At 42.4% G+C, this 22,069-nt stretch overlaps 1 protein-coding gene across 1 annotated transcript in view; it reads right to left on the bottom strand.

Annotated features, from left to right (window-relative positions):
• zhx2a (zinc fingers and homeoboxes 2a) overlaps positions 1-19,080 on the bottom strand; it is a 33,647-nt gene extending 14,567 nt beyond the window's left edge. The window contains exon 1 of the mRNA XM_033640377.2: positions 18,902-19,080. The gene's annotated coding sequence lies outside the window, so the exon portion shown is untranslated. The remainder of the gene's footprint in view (positions 1-18,901) is intronic.
• Between the last annotated feature and the right edge of the window lie 2,989 nt (positions 19,081-22,069).

Consider the following 22,069-nt stretch of genomic DNA (forward strand, 5'->3'; position numbering starts at 1 on the left):
GTCACATTTTAAGCAAAAATGCCAGGAATACTCTGGTCCCTGCTTCTGAAATGTGAATATTTGCATGTTTCTTGGTGTTCTATAACAGTAAACTGAGTATCTTTGGGTTTTGGACTGCTGGCTGGACAAATTAAGCAGTGTGAATATATCAGCTCGCGTTCTGGCTCCTTTTTCTGACATTTTGCAGACTCCTCAGATTAACTGTCAAAATAATCGTCAGGCTAATCGATAATGGAAGCCCTAGGATACCGGCTCTTCTATTTTCTGTGTTGTGTGATTTCAGCTACATTTACATTTTCTGCAAAACTGCCAACACTGAAAAATGTTCTGGAGTGCCACCTTGAGAATGTCTATTAATGTCTTGTTTTTTTCCCTCTCATGTGGTGATGAAAAAACAACTGCATATGTCTATGATAAATTAGGGTTAACTATTCACTGATTAGTAAGCAAGTTGCTGAAATAAATATTGGCACAGTTTTTCTGATACATTAAAACAAGCAGTTGTATAATCATGGCAACAACATGAGCACTAATCTTTGAGACCATGAACCGACCATGAACTTTGGCCGCCTCAAACACATACCTACTTTAATTACAGTCACTTGGCAAAGACTAGAAGAGTTCAGGTGGTGACGCAGACTGAAAAATGAAAACATAATACTTTCATGGACCAGCTTGGGCAAGTTTTACAAAAAGGATTTTCTAGTGTCTATTTATGTAGAGTAAAAACATTTATCATCACACTTTGATAGCAGTGGTTTGATAGCGTAGCTGGTATGCAAATATATGCAGCTGACAGGTCTACAGCTGTCAGTGAGACAAGTTGTCCTGAGAAATATTGACTAATCATAAATCAGATTGTGCCGCAGAGTGTGAACACAGTGAGAAAGCAGAGACAAAGCAGCTTCAGATACATATCTTAAAAAGCCGACAGCAGCTTTTATTTGGGTTCTGTTGAGATGACACCTCTGCGAAGGAGAGGCAGTTAAGAGAAGCTGAGGGAGAGTGAGCAGAGGAAACTTTCCTAGGGTAATATTGTAATGAGCGGAGAGAGAGGAGCTTATCTGGCTGGAAAAGTCTATTGATATTCTGGAGGCCTCATGCAGAAGCTTCATATTCACATGAGTAAAAATCAAATGAGTCGATGCAGCAGTGGTGCTCCTCTATCAAGACGTAATGAGGCTCCATAAAACCAAGTCAGCACACAGCACAAGGAAAAGTCCTCCCCCAAATTAAAATCTCCTGTATGCAACACTACCTAAATGTGACGCTTATGGGTAAATATTGACAGAAGAAATAGGTTTAACCCCACCCTGTAATCATATTTAAACCTGTACAGTTACACTGCAAAAGGGTGGGGTAACAGTAAATATGAAAAAAGTAAGACTTTAGGGCAGGGATACTCAACTTGTGTTGCCTGGGGGCCACTTTTGCAGAATGACAGAGGGTCAGGGGCCAGTTAATACACAAACATTAATAAAATCTATCTGTTTATATAATAAATGAATTGCCTGTTCTAGCCTTTTGACGTTTGCTGTCCTCACTCATCTTTGCTAAGAGGCAAATTCAGTCGCATGAGGACATTCAGGGCTCAGCCTGGACCTCCACTATAGGGGGGATCCTTCCCTGGCACTTTTTTTTTGATAGATAAACTCTATTTAGATGCTTTTTATGCACTCTAGCAGCTTATTTACATTCAAAGTACGGGAAAAAAATCCCAGCGTGAATCAATTTATTGACATTGTGAATTAGAAATGGTCAGAAATGTTAGCAAGATGAGTATCACTGCTTTAGGGTCTTCTGCCAGCTCAGCAGGTTCCAACTGTACTTTGTAGTCCCGCCAAAGTGTCACATGCTTAATTTGGGCCTCTTCACCAGCTGCGCATTAATCACACTGCACTGTACCCTTCAAGGCTCGAAGGCTGTCGTTTCGCCAGTCGACTCATTGTCCCGAGATATCTCAACTCCTCATACAACCCACTGAGGCATCATTAGAATGCAGACTCATTGCCATGGTGTCGCTATAGCAACCGTGGACGTAGAGCTGTAGTCAAGTAGCTGCTACATCCGTGTCACTGACAGACACTGTATGTTCGGGGATGACCAGAACACCTGTGTTTGGTGTTTTTAGAGACAGAAAAAAAAAAATACTCAGGGAAACAGAAATCTAGCAGAAATAGCTGACAGGCATGAGAATGAAGATAATGATGCTGTGGTGCATTTGTGAGGTTTCTACAGCTTCACTCAAGTCGATGGGGGAGGTCAAGGAACAGTCAGACGGAGAAAAATAATAGCAGCTAGTCATGAACAGCACATAGACACTTTAAGTCCAGTGGCAGAAAAGGTTACAGGCGTCCTAATTATCCTGCCAACCCTGTTTTCGGAACATGCATGTTGTAAACACCGCAGTGTACATACTCAGTCCTCCACTTACTCTCACTCTGTCCCTCAAAGTCCGCCCAAAACCCAGCAATGTAGCCAACATCTGGTGAGGGGGAGCTCGAGATGCATCTGTCAGCTGCATCTGAAGTGCCACTTTATCCGACCTGCTGAACTTCTGCTGCCTCGCTGCTGACACAGCCTCAACACTTTACGTGTGTGCTGATGGGTGACAGCGCAGTGGCTGGATGAGGATCTGACTGTGAGCACAATGGAAGAGAGAAAGCTGGTAGCTGGACTGTTTTTACCTCCTACTGGTGTGTTGAACCCACACAAACGCAGGGAGAGAGGATGAGCAGCTCCATTTATGCAACATCTGTATTAGTAAGCAGGAAACAACTGCTCTATAGCTTTACAATGTCACTGTTGTCAACTCATAAATGATGCCTGGGGCTTCTCAAAAAAGTGACTGTCTGACATCAGACGCCAGTTTGCATATTAAATAAGTGCCTATTGAGTCATTTACAGAAATTCACAACATGACAAATTTTGAGCAGAAGCTGCCTCAGAAAAAAAGGGAACATTATGTTACACAATATACACACACGGGCAGCTCCGCCGTTTGAGATGTTGCGGCCAAATTTAACTTGTGTGAGCTGACTGTCTCAAACAAAGAGGAAAGCCTGTGTAAAGAGTGCTGAACACTGACGATACACTGGCACCAGAATCCTCTTCCTCTCTTTGCTCTATCAGGAGAGCGGCAGCAGGCCAGGGGCCGCTCTACTGCTGCCTTCACTGACTACTTGGGAGCACTGAATGCTATTGTGGAAAAGATAATTGGTACAATGTGATTAGTAAGCAGGGCAATGTAGAAGTCTATTTGACAGTCATTAACTTTATCAAAATAACTTGTATAATACTTTCATAATAACGTTACTAATGGGCTCCAGTCTAGAAAATAATCATTCGTCGTCCCTGAGAGACGAATTTTATTTTCTGAGCTGTTTGTCTGACTGTAAACATCTCAGCTGTGGAGCTGAAAGAAATGTGCTAACACTAATGTTTCAGTCAGCCATCTGAGCCTTTCACGTAATTATTTTCACTTTATATCCAGTACAAAAAAACTAATTGCACTCAAACTCGGCTGCTTTCATAACCCGGGTCAGACAGTCAGTCTCCCGCCTTTTCGTTAGTGTGTCTAACCTAGTCAGCCAGTTAGCGTCTGTGTGCAGAGCGAGCTCTGTGCTGAAGCCACAAACTCCCTACTGTCTGGATGCTCATTAAACTTGTATGAATACCCAGCCTGGCAGCCCCTTGCCTGCCCGTCTCTCTGTACTTGCCAGTTGTCTGGCTGTCTGTCTGACTGGTGCATTATATTAGTCGAGCCATCTCTCTGAAGGAGTTACCTTTAATGCTGCCAGGCAGCAGATACATTTATCAGCCCTGGCAGTAATCAGTTTAGGCTACACACTGGCATACATACTGGAGAGAAACACGGGGGAAATCAATACAAATCCTCCGTACCACTGAGCCTGTCTAATGTATGAAGACAGACAGATGATCTAATACAACAGAAATATAGTGGTGCAATAGGAAGGATATCTATCCAAACAGCAGTGAGAAGAAAATGACACTGAACAGATGAGTCACAGCAGCACCCTCCACTCAGCTCCTATTTCTGTGCCTCACTGATGTAATCTCAAAGTGTAGTAGGGGGAAAAATATAACTCAGTGCTTCCAAAAACTGGAATTTTGGAAAGGCATTGTGGCCTTCTGTTGTAGATATCCACTGTTAGAACACATCGATCTGAACCAGATGGCCCTGTGCCAACCTGTCCCTGAATAAACTGGTCATGATTGAAGTTTGTAATGATGTTATTATTGGGAAAGAACTTCTCTTATGGATCACTATGGTAACTGCAGTTCAGATGTTAAGGTAAAAGGTTGCAGCTCTATTTTCAGTGACGTGAAAGGGAAGCAAATATGAGCAGTGTTTCACTCAGAGCTGGGTAATATATAACAATATTTTAAAGGGCTGTTGAATTTTTTTTAAACATGGCCAATTGTTGAATTTCCATAGTTAATCGCGAAAAATCACATTTTTTATTGCATGTTTTAAATACCATTATTCCACATTTCAATAGAGTTTTGAAGTCCATATTAACATGGCAAAGCAATTCATACTAGAGCATCCTGATTGGGAAACAAATGAATTTACTTAATGATCTTCACTTTTAGAATTGCAAAGGAGCACTCTGAGATAATGTTCATTACGCACTGACGTCCAATGATCGCCGATTAATGTGACAGCATTTGCACTTTTCAGGAGTTCCAGTTTAGTTGCCGTCTCTGATCCATACAGATACTGTATGCCTGACACTATTATTCCCCGTGGCGGTAAGGCATATGATTGGTCACAACATGGCAAAGTGAGGACGTCCCGTACACCAGAGTCTTTCATGATGTTGCCTTGTCTGCACACAGTTGCCACCCACTTAGCAAGCACTGTAGTTAACTTCTTTGATTTAGCTACTTCTACTGAGCTGATTGTTGTACTTTTTTTGAACGATCTTGTTGTTAATCTGTGTTTTATGGCTGTTTGGAGAAGTTTGCCTTCAGGGCTTTAAGCCAGATTTATGAAAAAGATGATGGTTTGAGTTCAAATGAAAAGATTTCTTACAGTAAGGACTTTATGACAGAATGCCCTGAAGGTTAACTTATTCCGTTTGCAGTTTTATTTGTGTCAGTGGAGTCAGTTTAAAGTGAACTTTACTGTACTTATCATTTATGTGTTGTTTGTGAGCTTTATGGCCAAAAGTAAAAAAGAAAGGGGTGGCAGCTTCTTCTGTAACAGACTCTGTTAAATCGGCATTTAGTATCGCCTAATATCGATTGCAGACCCCTGAATTGTATCAAACCGAAATCGAATGGTAACTTTGTAATGAATCTTTGTAATATCATATTGTTGTCCAAAGAATCGATATATAATATCGTGTTGTGATGAAACTGGTGATTTACACCCCTACAGTCTACACAGTCACAAACTTTGGGCTGAACACAGAAGTCAGCGCAGACCCTCACATGGACGGATGACGACACTGACATCACATGGACTGGAGAGAGACCTCATGGGGTCTTGTGGACACATGTAAACTATGAATTGTCCTTTAGTCATTATATCCATGTTACTGATGATTATCAAAAATCTCATTGTGTATTTTGTAAAAGCACCAATAGTCTAACCTACAATATCGTTGCAATATTGATATTGAGGTATTAAGTCAAAAATATTGTGATTTGATTTTCTCCATATTGCTCAGCCCTACTTTCACTTACAACGGTACAGGCCTGACAGGCTGCTAGGCCAATGGTAACCCCTGCCAGGCCAAAAAAACTCCTTCTTATTGCCTTCTTATTGGGGCGGCAGTAGCTCAGTAGGGTAGCTGTAGCTCAGTCCATAGGGACTTGGGGTGGGAACCGGAGGGTTGCCTGTTAAAGTCCCCATCCGGACCGAAATATGGAGTGTGGACTGGTAGCTGGAGAGGTGCCAGTTCACCTCCTGGGCACTGCCGAGGTGCCCTTGAGCAATCCCCCAATTGCTCGTCATGGGCAGTCCCACTCTGACATTTCTCCACTTAGTGCATGTATAGGTCCTGTTTGTGCATGTGTGTGTTCGGACCTGTGTGTAATTGACAACAGAGTGAAAGAAGTGAATTTCCCCTCGAGGATTAATAAAGTATATAAAATTAAATTAAAAACAAACAAACAAAAAAAAAAACTCATGCCACATATCCGTTTCTGTGTTTCTCTTGTATTAAAGGGAAATTTCGGTTTATTTCAACCTGTCTCTTATCGTCCTAAATTTGTTTCAAGTGACTAGTGACATAGAAATAATAGTTAGCATGTTAGCCATTAGCCTAGATACAGCCATAGCGTCAGACCTGTTGAAACGTAATTGAACGGGCATCCTTTCAAGTGCAAAGTTAGTCCACTATACAAGCTTTTTTTCCTCAAAGACCGCCTCATATCGTTAGGATAAATGTCAGAGAACATATAGAAAACGACATGTAAACGTGTTGTCTTACCTTACTGGTGTGCTGCCATGTTTGTTGTTTACCATTTAGCTAAGGCTGCAACCGGTCCCATTCATTGCAACAGAGGCATTCTTCTTCTTCTGTGGGCACTGGGGTACAGCATTCACAGGTAACGTTACACCACCGAGCTCCAGAGCTAAAGCCTTCCAGCAGCCATTCCTCCTCTCTCATCCTCTACCTGTTGTGCCTCTCTCTCTCTCCTCCTCCATTCTTCAATTTCACGAAGCTCTTCGTCAGTGTATTCTGGCTCAAATAAATAAGGGCGGCCATCAAACTCTGCAAAATCAAATTCCTCCTCCACAAAGTCGAAGTCTGGCAAAAAGTCAGCCATTATTCTATAAATCTTTCATAAAATAAATGAATGAACCTTTCAGGCTACTGTCCGGTTCTGCCTTGCAGCTGCTGCGGCGTGTTCTCGCGAGATTTCAGGCACAGTATGAGATCGCTGCTTGTTCTCACAATATTTCGGCCACGCTTTGGGAAGCAGAGGTAAATGGTAAACACACGTAAGGTAAGACAACAACTCTGAAGACCACCTAAATGTGGAATGTTAGTATATAGGCTTTCCACATCGAGAGGCGATGGCCGCCCTTATTTATTTTAGCCAGAATACACTGACGAAGAGCTTTGTGAAATTGAAGAACGGAGGAGGAGAGAGAGAGAGAGAGAGGCACAACAGGTAACGTTAGAGGACGATAGAGGATGAGAGAGGAGGAATGGCTGCTGGAAGGCTTTAGCTCTGAAGATCGGTGGTGTAACGTTACCTGTGAATGCTGTACCCCATTGCCCACAGAAGAAGAATGCCTCTGTTGCAAGGAATGGGACCGGTTGCAGCCTTAGCTAAATGGTAAACAACAAACATGGCACCACACCGGTAAGGTAAGACAACACGTTTACATGTCGTTTTCTATATGTTCTCTGACATTTATCCTAACGATATGAGGCGGTCTTTGTGGAGAAAAAGCTTGTTAGTGGACTAACTTTGCACTTGAAAGGATGCCCGTTCAATTACGTTTCAACAGGTCTGATGCTACGGCTGTATCTAGGCTAACGGCTAACATGCTAACTATTATTTCTCTGTCACTAGTGACTTGAAACAAATTTAGGACGATAGGAGATGGGTTGAAATAAACTGAAATTTCCCTTTAATTCTACAGCGTCACACCACCTTGAGTCCATGAGCAAGGCAAGTGTCCGTGGTTAATTCACAGGTCTGTACGGTTATAACAGCAGGACAGTCAAGTGTCTTTTATCTTAACTGCTGAAGTCAGTTTAACAGGTGAAGTGAAGATAATGTTGTCAGTGCTGGTAACAAACAGGCTCTGGGGTGAACACACTAACATGAAGGAGTTTGTGTTACAGTGTTTTTTTCTGCTGAGCTGGACCAGAGAATATTCAGTTAAAAATGATGCTGTTTTGCCCTCATTGTTGTCTGTGAAATTTGCTGGAAGTGATGTGATGTAGCCCTCGTGTGGAGTTAGCACTGTGCCAGACATTGTTAAAAAAATAGCCTTGTAAATGCTAGAAAATGGCTGGAGATGACCCTGGGGTGCCCCAGTAAGGGGCCCCTTAACAAGATTTAAATTTTTGTGCTATTACAACAAAACTGGCTACTCTACCAATTTATTTCTCCCAACAGTGTGTTGCTTTATGCAACATCATGGTGAACTCATATCCAAATATGTTTTAATTTTACAGTAAATTGACTTTGCTCTTAAGGGGGGCGTTTTGCCACATCTTAACCTAACTTAGCCTTGTGTGCTCTGATTAATTGTGCATGCAGTTAACACAGTGGTCATCATTTTGTTTTAATAAAATGTTCTTCACCACTCCAACACAAACCAACTTTAAAAGAGACATATAAAAATGCTGTGCGATGGATCCAACTGATGTCGATGTGAAAAACATTCACGTGGATTTCAGAAACTGATGAATACTTAAAGAAACTCTGAAGTGTTAAATCTGAGAGCTGAATTTGGTGTGGCAGTAGAAAGAGTGTTTAGACTAGCCCTGCTTCATGAAAAAATGTCATTCAACAAGTGCACACTGCTGATACAACACAAAGCAAATACAAAATTATATAATGCAGCCAGACTGATCAGGTGCACTTGAGTCTCTTGCAAGTCTATGCACTGCCTGAAATACACACGCAGCCAATTGAGTGCCAGAGTTCTCAGGCATGCAGTCAACACAAACACAAAGGCATATGGATGGTAACCTTTGCAGCTCTCGCACTTGAAGCCATGCATGAAGTACAAACCAGCTGTAACACCAAGGCTCTTTAATAACAAGCACAACAAGACAAGAAAGCAGCACAGAAAACACTGACTGCAACAGTGACTTGACTTTTCTGTTCCATTACCTTAAACTTTGTAGCTTTATCACACACCTAACTTCACAAGTAACAAACCCATATTACACAGAGGGCATGCACACACTGCTTTTTGGGCATTGCTGTATGGGGTGTGTTTCTCTCTCCCTCTCGCTCTCTGATTCGAGTGTGTTTTCCCTCCTGACTACTTAGTCCACAAGTCAGCCACTGCAGTGAGGAGGACAGTGTGTGTGTGTGTGTGTGTCTGAATTGTGTGGGTGATGAGAAGCACCACCACCACTTCCACCACCACCATTAATACAACGTGTCCCAGCAGGGGTGGGAGAGGCAGAATTTCGGACCGTCGCAGAATTGATTTAAATCTCATCACGCGGCTCCTCTAGAGCAAAGCAGTGCTGCACTGTGTTTGAGTGCTTGGTATGTTCTGCATAGCAACAGAGCAGCACTACTTTTGCTGGGCTAGGATAAAGACTAAACGTGGATAAATGATGGTAATTTCTGTTTTGTCACTGGACCCCATCCTATAATGGATTTCTGGATTTCAATGCTGATAATGAGTGGTAAAGAAAAAAAGCTAATGGAATATAGGATGGTTTTTCATTATTTTTCCATTCATACATAACATGAACAAAACTTAAAGTACAGAAGTGTATTTCCGAAAACTACTCCATTAAATATAGGTAATTAAAAGGATAGTTCTGATTTTTTGAACTAGGGTTGTATGACATCCATATCCACAGTCAGTGTATCATATACAATAGATGTCAGTCAGCATGCCCCTAGTTCGGAGAAGCAGGCAGGAGTACTACCACGAAGGTAAGCAATGTACTGCTGTGGAGGGGTAAGCAGCAAAACATATTTTAGCCACCTAAAAAATTCCAACCCAAACAAAAAAACAGCATCAATTCAAGAAAACACTATATTCAGAATATTTTCATGGCTTTACCTTACTGTCAGACAGCGATTTATGAAGGGAAACTGAGGCTGTTACATCACTCTCTTCAAATCCAGACTCCATTGAGAAAAACAGTAATTTAACATCACTGAACACACAGGAGTTGCTGCCTCTGTAAGTTAGTTTGTTATGTCACTGTTTGATTATGACGTTTAAAAGCGTTAGTTTGGACTCACCAAAGTCCCACAACAACACAAAGTGATTGAGGCAGCGACACACCAGCAGCTCCTGTGTTCACTGTTCAGCAAGGTAAAATCACTGTTTTTGTCAAAGGAGTCCAGTGGCTTTGATGCGAGCGTAGATGGGAGACTGAAGCTCCTCCCTATATTGGAAAGAGCCGTCTGCGACAAGGAATGTAGCGTAAACTTAAACTGTTATTGATTATTTAGTCAGAACTTTTCAAGGTGGCTAAAATACGTTCTGCTACTGACCCTGTCCACAGCAATACATTACTTAGTTTCTACGACAGTACTCCTGCCTGCTTCTCCAAACTGGGGATGTGCTGACCACCATCTACTGTAGGTAGTACACTAACTATGGATAAATACCTTATACAATGAATCCTACTTTATAAAATCTGAACTATCCTTTTAAGGATCTGTGACCAAGATATGTACTGAGCAGGACTTTTTTTTTACCGTTGAGAAACTAATGGCAGCAATGATTCTAAATTTAAAACTTCAGTAACTGCAACTCCTGGTTAATTTTTGGCTGACATATATACGCTGGTATCAGAGTGACAAAGCGGATTTCACTACTACGTGCTCTTTCAATTCTAACTAGATTTGGTCCCATCAGCATTTTTTCCTGTAGATTGTGTATATTGCACACTTTCACTTTCTTACATCAGCACTTTTTCCTCTTCAGTATTATATCTAATCTACTTAAAGATGCAGGGGCTACTTTTGCAATATCACACACACGCACACACACACATCAGTTTTTGTGACCAGCCGCCACACTTTCTCTTTGAAGTACCAGAAAGCCAGACTGGTCATCATCACTGCTGTGACCTTATTTAATCTACAACCACTGTAAGAAACACAGTGGCCTATATACAGCATGATGGAGATACTGTCCAGCAGACAGAAGTGCACAGGATCAAAAATCCAGTCTTCCATTTATTCTGGTCCACGTAACATTGAACACAGACACTAGTCTCACATTGGCAGACCTGTCTCCTCACTGAACACACACAGGAGCACCGTCACACACACAAAGGGCAAGCTATAAAAATATCCAAGTGTCACCCACTCTGCTGCTGATGGTTGTGTTACTATGGTAACACTGTAACCAACAGAAAGCGTGCGTGAGTGTGTGCTGGTATCCAGAAGCAGAAACCCAGCAGAGGTCAATCAGTGTCACCACAGCAGCGATGTTGAAAATCCAGCTCAACTTCACTTTTTCTGCACGGCGGTAAGGTTTACACCATGTAGTCTGTACACGACAACAAGTAGTTTACGTTATTAGTATGTCAGAACGATCTTGTGGAAGCCAGTGCACACGTAAAACATCAGAAAGTACATCATCATCTGAATGGATTTCAAAATCTAACTCAGACAAAAGACTCGGAATAAGCAATGTAACTACGTTTTTATCAAACATGAGAGTCAAATTATGGCTCAGATTTTGCGGCCTGCTGAACATCAGGAACTGATATGTATCCAATGCACACGCTGTCACGGAGCATGTAAGGCTCTCTCAATTCAGTTTGTTGCTGCAACCCCATATAAACTCACAAAGTGACCCCAATGACGAAGGCCAACGCGTCAGCGAGCATTCACTTGATCCTACGGCTGTGAGTGGAAATGAAAAGCAGATGGGGTGCAGGGCAGAGTTTCATTACAGCAAACAGAATAATACATGGGTTAACCATCCCTCTCAAACAGTTTTATTTAGCTTCCATGATAATGGGCCCCCTTGACTTGATTTTGCTGTCCTTTTTGTGCTCCCCCTGTCCAGCTCTATGCTCCTCTCTTTCACTCTCCCTAATGGCCTTATGCACAGACAGCTAGTCACACTGATAACACCACATTACTCTCCCACGGAAACCTTGTTCTCCACAATGTCAACTTTTAAGAGCTTAAACCACTGCTAAAAATGCTATTGAATTTGTTTTTAAATTTTTTGTTTGGGCAGGGTTTAGTTACAGTGAATGCACTAGCACACACGTAGAGTAGGGCAAGGGTCATCTTGCACCCAACCAGCAGCCTCCAAATTAGGTCAACAATGACAAGGGACGTAGGAGGGGATCTAGATAACTTCTCTCCGATGGTAAATACAGTGTAATCACCGCAAATGCAACATGATGTAATGTATAGGTTAATTATGAATATTAACATACACAATGCATCCTTTGCCTGTGTGCGCACGCATGAGAGGGGGAATATTTCTGTCTCGAGTCCAAATGTGGAAGCCTGGAGACTTTGGAGTCCTTTGTTTTGTTTATAAGAGTCTCAGCGAGCATTTAGTGCTCCTGTGCTGCCAGATTTCCAACCTGTCAATCTCTGCCTTCCCTGCAGTGGGTGTGGCTTGGGAATTGTCTCCAGCCTCTCCTCATTGGGCTCACGCTGGCAGGAGGGGTGTGCCTGTGCTCTGCCAGCGGCTGACGTGGTGCAGTGCAGAAGGCCTTTTAGTAAGCTCTCCCTTTCTCCTCTCCCCCCACTCTGTCTCTTTTTTCCAAACTTGAATTTTGGAGGACACAGTGGGATGGGAGACGGGGAGCTACTCCACAGTCCACACACATGCTCACACGGGCATGAACGACATACATGACATATAGACACCAACTGTGTGCAAGGGTGTGAACTTTTTTGACAGTTGCATGGAGTGGTGGTTAGGTTCAGAATTTAATTTTTGAGGGTTTAATTTGTCAACCACAGTCAGATGCATTTTCGAGTTTTAAAAGACTGCAGTGGCAAAGACTGCTGGGTGATATATACAAAGGGAAATTTAAGACATGCTTACACGTGTAGAAGCACACCGCTGTACAAACTGCTTTGCACCCACAGACTTAAATAATAATCAATGCAGCAATGAAGCAGGTCTTTAATAAAACACACCGCTTATGAAATGACCGACTGCGGATACTAATGGTGGGGTCCGGTGTACCTGCTCTTTCTCCCACACACACATTTATCTTGCAGTCTCTCACTGCTAGACTGTCTCTTATTTCTCATTCACACCGCTTAGACATCCTGTCTCTCGTGTTGTCTTTCTTTTCTTTGTCACTCTGGCTCTCGGTGTCGCCAGTTTTCTTTGCGACATCTCTAGTTCGGTTGGATTTCGGACCACAGGTGTAACTTAAATTCTTTATATTCTACTGCAGTTTTCTGTTAAGAATTGCGTGGGCACAGACGGGCAACGTTGTCTCCAGCAGAGCGCCAGAGCAGGGGACTGCCTTAGTGGACACACAAAACCATCATATGTAGGAGCACTGTGACCTTTTGTGTGCTTTACCTAGAAATGTTGCTGCTTTGGTTTCTGCTAATGCTGCGGCTGAATATTTCCAGGAATCCAGCTATGACATGAGCTAGCAAATCAAAGCCTTTTACACCAGAAACTGACATGACACCAACATGGAAAATTGCTTTTACAGGTCAGGTCTTTAGTCTCCACCGGCTTCTCACTTCTGTCTTCCTCCCTTGTCACCCTCATGCGGTGTCACTCAATTGTCTCTTCCTCTGTATCACTCTGTCTCTCTCAGACATCACACACAGTCTCTCATACAGTGTTGATTTCACGCTCCCTCTCCTCCTGTCCCTACGTAACCCCTCAGCTCTGCCTCTCTAATTGTCTCCTTCCCTCCATCACGCTCCCACTCAGCCCAACCTACAGGTGATGAGCTCATCTCTGTGGTTGCCTTAGTCACCTAACAACACGTCTGAGGAGCCGGCGGAGGCACAGCGGAGAGAGGACCTGAGCCGAAAACACTGGAACAAAAGCACAGCGTAGATGTTGGTGATGTCATCACAGAGCCAAGCTGAGCACGACAGGCCGTGATGACAACAACCCTCCGTCCTCCAACCTGTGATGACTCACTCCAGTGTTCCACCAAGAGAATGGACGGCTATTATATGGCTCGGAATTAGACATGGAAGTGTGATGTGCGGGCAGGAAATGCTGGATGTTCCTGATGAATGTGAAAAACAAAAACGTGTTGAAACCCACTGCAGGTCAGCTGGCACTAAAAATAACAGCCGCACATCATGTAAGAAAGAGGTCTGATCTAAAGACAAACACAAAAATACAGGACCAGTATATTTAGTCTCACATGCAGCATATGGTACTTTGGTCAGCAAAGCCTAAACAAGTAGTGAAAGAACAAAACAGGAAATATAGTTCACTGTAATATACTCCTATAAAATCAACCACAAACCCATTATCAGCAGCCAGTTTGAGCAAGGGTGTGCCATTTAAACTATGATCCCTTTAAAACATAAAATGTCCTGTTGTTAAAACCTCTTTGTGCCAAACTGTCCCTACATAAATCAATGGCAGGATCAATGTCATTAGCATGCCTTAGATTCTTTAGATTTAACAACCTGTAACACTTATTTTGTGAGTTATGAAAACTATAAAATGTACTACTGGCTGCTACTAGCAATTTTCAGGGAAAGCTGCATTGTAAACATGTACACCTGCACTTGTTTTTAGCTGCTACAAACAATGGTTAGAGTAGCGTTAGCAGCATGTCATTATCAAGCTAGTTGTTGGTCAGTGCTCTACTGCTAATGCTAGCTGATGAAAGACAATAATTGGAATCCTTCAGCTGTAAATCACATTAACATTTCAATCACTTTAATGTAGGGATGTGCATGATTAGTAGACTAGTTGACTAGACGTTGCTTCCCTTGGTTGTTGGCACCAAAAATACTAGTACAACTTATAATTAAAATGATTCTTATTTTATGCGACTGCATTCACCAAATGAAAATGTGGTTGTAATAATCAGGCACATTTCCAAAGGATTTATTGCCCTAAAGAATATTGTTTTCAATAAATGTTATTTATTAACTTGTATTCAGTGAGTTGTCATATAATTTGCAATGGTCATTATGTGTGGTAGCTTACAAAGGGCCCCACATTTCAGCAGCATTTTAAATACAACTTGGTTATTGAAAGATGTGATTTACGATTTTAAATGGCTCTAAAAATATATGCAACATTTCTTCGGAAAATGTTTAACTGAATAGATTAAGTTGTTTTCTTACTTTTACACTAGTCGACTAGTCTAATTTTAAACTTCCGTTTAAATGTCAGTGAAATTAGTCGTTAGGAACATCCCTACTTTGATTAAGATTTTTGGACATTTAGTACGGAGCAGCAGCTTGTCCTGTCAGTCTTTGAAACTGTAACATAAGCTAACGTAACATTAGCTCAGCAGCTAATGGCAAGACTGACAGCTGTCAACAGGATCAATTTAGATGATATCTAATATCTTCAGCTTTAACTGTCAAATGTGACTTACCAGCAGTTTGTCATTATCACTATAATTGGTAAAGTACACAGCTATCATCACTTAGGCTACATATGACACTTTGCATGAATAATTAGAATAATCGAAGTAATTTTACTACGCTACAGCAAACTGTTTGATTTCTAGACACATACTGACTTTGAAGTTGACTGCAAGTAAAGGACAGCAGTATTTAAACAGAGCTACCTGCCCCCTTTAATTTATCAAAAACAAACATATTTTCTCATTGTTTTGCTGTCAATCTCCTGCTCCAGGTTAGTTCCCGTTAGCAGTGAGACAATGCGTCAGACAATTTCAATTGCTGCCATGATTGACACATGCAACATCTGGAGGCAAGACGACCGCCAACAATCAGATCTCACACGTCATTTATACAAATGATATTTGACTGTGGTGCACTCTCTTTGCTGTCAGACCACACCAATGGTTTCTATTTAAATGAATGTAACAGACTGAGTCTTGTTCATTTTCCACCATCTGACTACAGTAAACGAATAAACGCCTCTAGGAACAAACGGAGCAGATCACCTCACAGCTGGATGTTTTGGCTGTGACATTCTAAGAGGTCACAGTACATTGAGAAACACTGCATGGTTGAGCAAGACTGGAAAAAGAGGCGATTCAGTGAGAGTAGATTTATTTTTTATGCCGTTTCACTTGAAATATAATAGCTGCCAAACTCCTTACTGTAAACAAACCAAATGATTTTAGGCTGCTCAGAAAATCCCTCCTTACTAAAACGCTCTCTGTCTCTCTTTACTGCTGTCATAGCGTAGTGATGATGGGACAATCACTGAGGTTATGGACAACAAGGTAGTGACATCTGTGCATTTCTCTAATCCCCTGTGCAATACTGAGAATAACAATTTCCCCCAAAAAATATTTAACAACAGCCTTAATCTTGCACCATCAAAAAACAATTCAGTGATGTCCTTTATGCCCAACACTGCACAAAAACAGGGATTTTTAATTGTCAGCCTTTATATTCACCACTTCATTCTAGTACACCGATTTGATAACAGTCAATTTGTCTGGGCAAGCAAGAAAATCATTCATAATTCACCTTAAATGCCTAGTTTTGGCTGAATTCCCCACGTTGTTCTGCAAAAAAAAGCTTGGCTACACAATACGCTGAGCAACTGTGTGTAATTTAAAATGTGTCGGTTCACTTTTATCAACAGAAACCCTTTGATTTTTCAGCCACCAATAAAAACGAGCCAGTTGTCATTGTGAATTATATAACATTATCTGTGATTTGGCAGATCACACGTGGAAACCATGTGAAGAACAAACATGAGCCACATTACTACTCACATGGAAAGAGCAAGAGTGCATGGCTTAGTGAGCGAAGCCAAGTTTATACCCAGAGGAATTGCTGGTAACGGGTATGACGGGGGGGCTAACTGCGCTGTGATCAAAACCACTTACATCTTTTACGGATTGAGCTCTGTTGGGCTGCTGATCAAGGAATGTTTAGAAATACAACATAGTAGGTCATCCCAGTCTAATGAACAAGATGTTTCATCAGACTCGCAGTAAGAATGCGAGTGCAGACTGGGTGACAGCTTTACTCAGAAAAGCAGCATCCATAACAGACACTAAATGCTTTTCAATTAATTGGGCCACCTGTAGGGACTGAGTATGTTGACCTGTCAGAGGTCTGAGACTGTATACTTGTCAACAGGTGCACTGAATTATAGCATTGTGAATCTGTGTCAGGGACTGTTGATCACAGCAGGCAATATGTAAGATATGAAATGCTATTTCAACCAAACCTACGTGCTGTCAGAGTCAATATTTGATTGTAAATGGAAAAGGGAGCCAGAGCATCTCTGTTCCTGAAACTGTCTTTTTACTTGCTCATCAATTTCATTTTTATCGTCATCATCCCCAATACTTATGGACTAAAATAAACCCATATTATGTACAGGCAGAATACAGAATAAAACACAATTACTGGCCCATAAATGCTAGACGTATGGTAGTTTGTAGAGATACAACTTTTCCTTTTGCACCACCTCATTTTAGGGCATGTACCAATACGTCTTTCAAAAAATCTTAAATTAATAAAGCTCGCTGAAGGGAACTGTAATGCAGTGTGAGAACAGGGATTGCGGTGTCACCAAGAACTGTGTCGGCAGCCTTCTGTGAGTAAACGAATGTAACAAATAGAGGAAACTGAATTAATTTCAAAATAATATTGGCAAATACACTGTATTAAATGTGGATGAGTCAAGTCATGGCCGATATCCAAGACGCATAATATGGGCAGTGTCTGTACAATGCCAATCTTGAATATTGTCTCTTGGTAGTGTTGAGTACTGCTACCCAAATTCTGTCATATCTCCAAAAAGCGAAAAGACAAATTATGTAGGGCTTGAACAGAGTTCACTTATGTCTTACATGCAACTCATTACTTGTTGGGAAGTTGGTGAGTTTACAATGACTTTGAAGAAACTTTGTGGCGTTGTCTCCCAGTAATAAACCTATAGGACATGAAATGAAAATTACTGTTATGCTGGAATAAACTAGAAAAGTATGCACTGCCCTTTAAGAGCAAGCAGAATTTCCCCATTTGACCTATGGCACTTACAGCTCCACTGTACACGTGTTTATAATCATGGCATATGCTGTGATCCTCAATCTGTCTCTGCTCATATTTCTCCTCAGTCACTAATGCTGTCTCATGCAATGCAGGACAATATGAAGGATACAGCACTATAAAATAAATCAAACTGCAGCTATGCCTAGACAGGGTTTAACTGGGTGCACTGAGGACACATTTTCCTCTGGTTGAAGCAGAGTGTGTTGACTCCAGAGGAGTGCGGCACACACACTGCCTACAGTCCGGGGCGCTGGGTTCATTACCAAAGTTGAGATTGTGAATATAAAGAACCACGCCTGACTTTTCGCAGCAGTTGCAGGCCCACTGCACTGGCAGGATATAAGTCAGCCCCTATGCTACAGCACCGTGTCTGTGTGTCTGCATGCAGTGTGAGAGCCGTGGTCTCGGAGGGGAGGAGGCATCACCAGGGGGACGTTACGCCTACATCACAAGAGTCGCACAAATCAAAGTCTATAAACAACGTCGGACTCCAAAAGTTGCAGTGAAACCTCAGCACGGCTGAATGCGAGCGGCTCCACCGGCGGCGGTGCGCAGTTTCGCGGCCGTTTCCACCGGCCAGCCCGAGATGTGACAGTGGGGCGCAGAAAAACACTCTCCCCAAATGTTCCCCCTCTCGCCATCGACGTAACAACATGTCGGCAAAGGACGGCCATGTTTTGCTGGTTATGTCGACACGGGGAGGAGGAAAAGTAGACACGATGTTTCTCCTCTCTGCCTTCACCTACCGCGATCACAACGTATCAAAGTGAAACTTAAACACGGGGGAGAAAACGTCCAATTAACAACTTGTCGGACACATTGTCTCAGCACGCAGGTGTAAACGGCAGGGGCAGGCAAAGTTCATGCGGCTAGACAAGTTAAAATATTTATACAGAGGCGTGTGGGTGTTTGGGAGCCACGCAAAGGCAGCGCAAGCCAAGGGACAGGCACAAAAAAACAACTACATGCAGTTTTAACTTGAGGGACTTTTGAGGAGGGGGGAGCCGTGTGGCGAGAGCCGTGAGAAAAACAGAGGAAGAGTTTATCCATTTCTTACCTGCCCACCGTTTTGGCGCGATGCTCAGGTAGTGCGGTACAATCCCAAAGCGACTGCTGAACACACAAACGAGCCAAATGTGTTTTGAACACTCTCACGGCGGTCCAATAACCCGAGCAGACAACAGGCGACAGGAAAGAAAAAATTGGCGATCACAAGGAGGATCTACGCCAAAAGCCACATGATCGCCGACGTCAGAGTACGTATTTGCATGCCGTACCGGAGCGCCGGTGTCCGTCCATAGCGGGTCCATAGTGTTATTGCCGTGAAAAGTTCAGAAAGAGGCTGAGGAAAGTGAGACAAGTGTGTGTCCAGACGGCGGCAGGAGTGCTGGTGTCTCCATGAAGCATGCCTGCTAGTGTAAAAATGAATGAACTGCGCCTTGTTGCCGTCAACTTGTCCCCGTGCTGATGCCTGCCTGCCTCTCCGCTCCGACCTAATTGAATATTACAGTATAAAAGAGGGGGCGTTTGTTACCCCAAAAGTCCCACCCTCCCTCCGTCACCCCGCCCACCCCTCTTCCTCTCCCCCCGTTTCTCTCTGAATGCATGTGCATGTGATGTGAGTTGAGGAGTTGCTGCAGTGCTTTCTCAAGTGGAAGCTGCTCTGTTCTGCAGTGATGAAACTGCACACATCCCCGCCTTTCATCACATACACACACACACACACACACGCAAAACACACTCACATCTGGATCCACAAAGGTTAGTCTGGGGTCAGCTGATACTCACAGTTTGTGTTGGTGAGACAAACTGCCCTGAAATGACACAGACGGCTCAGTGAGCTCACACGCAACAGTGACCTCCACTGGCTCCTCCTCAGAACTGATCCTGACCTTGGCTCATGCATGCAGCACATTGTTCATGGAGCAGTGGTGGAGCCATGTACAACATTTGGACTGCAGAATGAAAAATATTATATTATCACAGAGTAAGTATTATTCTAATAAAGCGCGAAGTGTGTTTTCTCAGCGAGGCCAGAGTGCCGGTACAGTTACAGCATTATTATTTTGCTCAGGGACACTCAAGTAGGATGGAGGTTTGCTGACATGAGGCCTGAACTTGGGCTGAAGTCTCTGGTTGACACAGTCTTTCTTTAGCCTTACGGGCAGGGACACTCAACTTGTTATGCCCGGGGGCTACTTTCACTTCATGATAGGATGCCAGGGGCTAGTTATTAAACAAACACTAATAATATTTCTTCAGATAAAATGAATAAACATTAAAATTCCTATGATTCATCTTTCTTTGAAACACTGTATTATCAAATTAAATGATATATCAACTTAACTAATTAGCCAGCCTCTGTCGGGGGGCTCAGGAGATTCTCCCTGCCACTTTGTTTTGATGAACCATCTGTACTTTGATGCCTTTTTATGCACTCTAGCACCTTATTTACATTCAAAGTACAAGAAAATAATTCTCAGTGTGAATTTATTCATTTTCATTGTGATGTAAAGAAAGGTCAGCAGGCCACCCGACACCCTATCACAGACCAGGTTTGGCCCGGGGTCGTAAGTTGACTTACTGCGTTACTGCGCTGCCACAGTACCCAGTTGGGAGAACTACACCCTGGCTGGCGGTTAGGTGATCGCCTTTGATTCTGTTACAATAAATTTTCGACCTAATACAAGGGCTGTCTGGACTCAGTCTGCCTGGGATGTAGACAAGGGTTGTAGAGGGACAGGATCACCCAGAACTAACAAGCATGGGCAGAATGGGGCATCTAATTTTAAGGATCATTTTGATATTATCATGTGTGGCAGACCAGAATTTTGGTGCAATGGGACAAGACTGTAATGCTTTTTATTTGTGGAGATGCAAGGATTCAAGAGCACAACTCGTGACTATTTTATCTTAAAGAGGTTCTTCAGTAATTTAGTGTTCTGCTTCTATACAGTTGGTGACCTGAAGACAGATTTTGAAAAATAATTGTTGAGATCAGTGCTGCAGAGGCTGAGGTATGCTCAGTTATTCACCACTGAAGCTATTATGCAAAGCCTGCTTCTGCGTGTGTCACAATATTGTGTCTATGTCAGTCAGCGGTGTGTTGTTTCGGCATATTACTTAACCAGACTGGCCATCGGGTGAATCCAGGCAAAAATGAAGTTTCCTAATTGATTTCTCCATGCCTAATAGCAGTCTAGGGAGATGGTCCGATCACAGAGATGATAGAGATAATTGAGACATCACACATGCTTAAGGTAATACAGATTAAATGTATGAGTGTGTTGCATGAAATGTTGTACTTGTGCAGTGTAAAGGCTAATCTACTTAAGTCTAATCTGGTTTATTCGGTTCCAACCTGACTGTAATTGAGTGCACAGTCGTCTGCTCTGCGATGTCAATGTCGTTTGTATTTAATTATTATTAGCAGAGCAAGGTATCTCTGGCAGCTGGGAGCTTTGGGTTCATTTCAAATGGTGGCGTCAGCTGGATCTGTATTCCAAGTGTAACCACAAATCACTTTTAATATGAAGAATAGTTCACCACAAAGGTTCACCAGAAACAGTTGTTTGTACAAGGGCAACAACATGTCTTTATATGATTTTATCCATTATCTATCCAGCAGTGCTTGCTCAGTTTGTGACTGACCAAAATTGGTGTAGCTATTCCTGAAGCCACACGTCAAACTGAGTATACTGTTTTTGATATTCTGCTTGAGTATTTTCAACACTGTTCCTTGCAGTCAGACCAGAACATGCAGACAAATTCCCTTGGCTAGATGAAAATAAACATAAAAGGAAGGCTGATAAATTGCCTGTCCAACAATATTATGAGTGGAAATGCTAAAACATCAGGGCATAGTTAAGCTCAAGAGCAGTATGTTTCTGTAACCTTGCTCTGAAGGACTGTTTCACCTCCAGAATATTTTATTTTGGTGTTGATTCAGGTTTTCACGTCTCTTCGGGCCCTGGTATTGAAACCTTGTGTGGAGGTTAAGATTTTTAATATTCAGGTCTTTTCTGTGACCAAAATATCTTTTATGAAGCTGTCAATGGGTCTGCTGTGATCCTTCCACACAAAACCACTTTACAAACTATTTGAATCAGTTAAAGTGGTCAATTTATCTATTAGATTTCAGTTCACTGATGTTTTTCCTTGCAGTGGTTCAGTGTGAATCCTTATCAGTGGAATGCTTGTTAAGTGCTTTCATCCACCAAGGCAT

The sequence above is a fragment of the Epinephelus lanceolatus genome, chromosome 10, assembly GCF_041903045.1.
Source record: "Epinephelus lanceolatus isolate andai-2023 chromosome 10, ASM4190304v1, whole genome shotgun sequence".
Taxonomy (NCBI): Eukaryota; Metazoa; Chordata; class Actinopteri; order Perciformes; family Serranidae; genus Epinephelus; species Epinephelus lanceolatus.